A 4,589-nucleotide genomic window follows, 5' to 3' on the forward strand; every position below is an offset into this window, starting at 1 on the left:
TAGTTACTATTTTCTTGATATCTTTTTCCATACCTTCATTTTCAACCTACTTGAATTGTCGGATATAAAGTGCTTCTATTGTAGATGAAATATAGTTGGATCACTTTTGTTTGATCCACTTCCTGTCATTTTCTTCATTTTAAATGAAAAGTTTAATCCATTTACATTTAAAGTAATTACTAACAAAGAAGGAAATTTCTGCTATATTGCTATTTTCTATATATGCTATTTTCTATACATAATCTATTATGACTCAAAGGCCACTACCTCAAAATGATATAGGGAATATATGAAAAATTTATAGCCAGCATTGTACACAATGGAGAGAGACTGAAAGTTTTCCTCCTAAGATCAGGAATGAGACAAAGGTGCCCACTGTCACCACTATTATTCAACATTGTCCTAGAAGTTCTAACTAGAGCAATCAGGCAGGACAAATAAATAAAAGACATCCACATTTGACAGGAAGAAGTAAAACTTTCATTATTGGCAGATGACATGATACTATACTAAGAAGATCCTGAGAAATATGCAGCAAAGTTACTAGAGCTAAAAAACAAATTCAGCAAGGTGACAGGATATAAAATTAATGTGCAAAAATCGGTGATGTTTCTATACATATGCAATGACCTAGCTGAGGAGTCAGTTAAGGAAAATATTCCATTCAAAACAGTAAATAAAGAATCAAGTACTTAGGAATGAACTTAACTAGGGATGTAAAGGACTTGGACACAGAAAACCACATAGAATTGCTAAAAGAAATCAAAGGAGATCTAAATAGGTGGAAATACATTCCCTGCTCATGGATAGGAAGGCTAAATATAGTTCAGATGTCAATTCTACCCAAATTAATCTAGAGATTCAATACAGTACAAATCAAAATTCCAACAACCTACTATGAAGACTAAGGAAATCTAGTTACCAAACTCATCTGGAAGGGAAAGAGATCCCAAATAGCTAAAAGTACCCTAAAAAAGAAGAGCGAAGTGAGAAGATTAACACTCCCAGGCTTTAAAACTTATTATACAGCCACAGTGGTCAAAATAGCATGATGCTGGCACAAAGATAGAAACATTGACCAAAACAACATGGTACTGGCATAAAAAATAGAAACATTGACCAACAGAATGGAATTGAGAGTGCAGAAACAGACTACCAAGTCTATGTTCAACTGATTTTTGACAAGGCCCCCAAACCCTCTGAACTGGGACAAAATAGTCCTTTCAATAAATGGGCATGAAAGAGTTGAATATCAATAGCCAAAAGAATGACATAGAATCCTTTTCTTACACCTTATACAAAAATTAAATGAAAGTGGATCAAACACCTAAATATACGATGTAGCCCCATAAAGGTTCTAGAAGAAAGTGTAGGAAAACATCTTCAAGACTTAGTAATAGGAGGTGGCTTCCTAAACTTTACACCCAAACACAAGAAAAAAAGAAAAAATAGATAAATGAGAACTCCTCAAAATCAAATGCTTCTGCACCTCAAAAGACTTTGGCAAAAGGTGAAGAGGCAGCCAACTTAATGGGAGAAAGCATTTGGAAATCACATATTGGACAAAGGTTTGACATCCTGTATACATAAAGAAATCATACAACTCAACAATAAAAACAAACAACTCAATTATAAAATGGGCTAAAGATGTGAATAGGCATTTTTCTGAAGAGAAATAACAGATGTCTCAGAAGCACATGAAGAGATGTTCATTTTCATTGGCTATAAGGGAAATACAGATCAAGACTGCAATGAGACACCACCTCACACCTATAAGAATGGCTGCTATTAAACAAGCAGGAAACTAAATGTTGGAGAGGATGTGGAGAAATTGGGAAACTTAGGCACTCCTGGTGGGAAGGTATAATGGTGCAGCCTCTATGGAAGTCTATTTGGCTATTCCTTAGGAAACTGAATATTTAGTTGCCTTATGACCAAGAAATAACACTACTTGGTATATACCCAGAGGAGCTGAAAGCAGTGGCACAAACAGACATTTCACACTGATGTCCATAACAGCATTATTCACACTTGCCAAAAGATGGCAACAAACCATCAACAGATGAGTAGATAAACAAAATGTGGTATATACAAATGATGGAATATCATGTAGCAGTAAGACAAAATGACTCCCAAAGCACAGAAGGACGAGCCCTGAGGATATAATACTGAGTGAAATAAGCCAGACACAAAAGGATAGGTACTGAAAGACTCCACTTTTATGACAAAGGTAAAGGTAAAATCAGAAGCTTATAATATAGAACATGAGGGGCTTAGAGATTTCATAGAAGCTAGAGATGGGTGAATGGTTAGTTCATAAGGTTGAACTAAAATGTAAGGGAATAGACAGAAGTGAAGGTGGTGCTCTAGTGGGTGTATAAGTAATTTCACCATATTGAAGATGAACAAGATTGAAAGGGGATTTATAGACCTATGTGTCCCACTGATCAACACTAGAAATATGTATAAATTTTTGCAAGAACTACTTCAAAGATAAGATTCATGTGCAAAGAGTGTTTAAGTCCAAGGTACAGGGGAAAACTGCTATTGCATGCTATGAGCTATGTTTAAAAGGAAAACATCAGCACCAACACAGCAACAACAAAGGTAAATAATGGAGGAAAAGACCAGAGTTAAGAGGAGCTTTAGATTTCCTACTTGGCGAAGGTGTATTTATTGGTCATTGTTCTCTTGGGAACAATGAAATTATATAAAATTGAGAGTGTTGATGGACTGTGGACTTTGCACACTATACATGATCCCTGATGAGTGCATGTGGCTGAAGGATGAACTGACTGAGAAGTAGATTGGAGAACAGTGGTATATACCTAGGAATGAATGTTGTGATGCTACAAAAAAAAAAAAAAAAAACGAAGTCATGAGGCAAGTAATACTGTGAATAGATGTGTGGGACATTTGCCAAGGCAAAATAAGCACAAGCAAAAGGACAACAATGGTTTGGTCTCCTTTAGAAAATACTTAGAAGAAAACAGGGACCTAGATTGGAAGCTTTTATAGCAGACACATTTAGTTCACAGTGATAATTATTATTTCTGGATTTTGAGAGGGTGTTTTATATAAATACATGTAACCTGTTATTTAGAGATAAGAACAAAGCTGATCATGTCAGGGTTAAAGCAATTCATAACACAGGGGTAATAAAAAGATTGTCTGTATTTTAGAACCAAACATACTCTTTGAGACCAAAGGAAGAAAAATTTATTTCATCTGGAACCTAAATTTTCTGAAGCACATAATCCAACTCGACCTACCTGTATAGTTCATTTGAACAAATGCAGCACAGGAAGCCCAGAATAAGAAAGAGGTCCTTTAATCCTGCATAGCTTAATCTAATTCCTGGATATATCCTAGAGTATATTAAGCAGATGATCAAAAAGTACTGGCAAATAGCAACCCCTTGAGCGATTGGAGAAAAAATATGGAAATGCTAAACTTTACCACCAGCAATCCCATGATACTGTGTCAAACTATAGGGACATCCAAATAGATAGAACATGCCCTTGATCTTGAGACTTACTCTTGTGAAACTTATGTAGGTAGCAAGAAGCTTAGTCTACCTATAGGTATGCCTAAGAGTTACTTCTGGAGGACCTCATTTGTTGCTAAAATGTGGCCTCAGTCTCTCTAAACCCAACTCTGCAAGTGAAATCATTGCCCCACCCCTACATCTAGGGGTGAAAAGTTCATCCCTGGTGACATGGGAGATGACTCCCAGGGATGAGTCCATCCCTGGTACTGTGGGATCAACAATTCCATCCTGATAAAAAAGGGAAAAGAAGTTGTAACTAATAAATTATTAGTGTTTGGGAGAGTTTAAATAAAGTCAAGAGGCTACTCTGGAGGTTGTTCTTACACAAGCTTCAGTTAGATATTGCTACCTCTAAAAACCTGCCAAACCCCAACCAGGAACACACCAGCCAATGTAAAGAATATCTAGGGCAAGATATAAGATTCCACAAGGGTTCCATGAACTAGTGCAACTTTCCAGAAACCTACAACCTCCAGATGAGTCCCTGGACTAGATAAGTTCTGAAAACTACATGACCCAACCTCTCCAGAACTTCAGGTAGTTCCAACTCCCTACATTGTAGTAGTGACAGACCCTTCCAACATGAAAAATTTTAGAATGTCTATAGCCCAAACACCCACCAAGAGAGGGATAGAAATATCAAAGATGATGGTGGAGTTATACAGAGAAGATAGGATTTAGCAAATAAATATGAATGCTGAATTATTAAATTGATATCTTTTTGTCTCTGGTATCTTAGAGCAACTAGAAGTTAAAACCTAAAATTGTGGAGTTGCAATCCATGTCAAACTTTGAAATATGTTCTACAACTAATTGTGGTGCTATGCTTTGAAATTTATTGCTTTTTTGTATATGTTATTTTTCACAAAAAAGGAGAGAAGAAACATCAGCTGTGGTGTTAAAAAATTTTTAAGCTATCTGACCTCCTATATTCTGGAGTAGTTAGAAGGAAAAATCTGAGATGATGGTATTGTAGCCCATGACAAACTCTGGGATCTGTCCTGTAACTACTTGTTGGAGAGTGCTTTGGAATCTACAG

The sequence above is a fragment of the Tamandua tetradactyla genome, chromosome 9 (assembly GCF_023851605.1).
Source record: "Tamandua tetradactyla isolate mTamTet1 chromosome 9, mTamTet1.pri, whole genome shotgun sequence".
Lineage (NCBI taxonomy): Eukaryota > Metazoa > Chordata > Mammalia > Pilosa > Myrmecophagidae > Tamandua > Tamandua tetradactyla.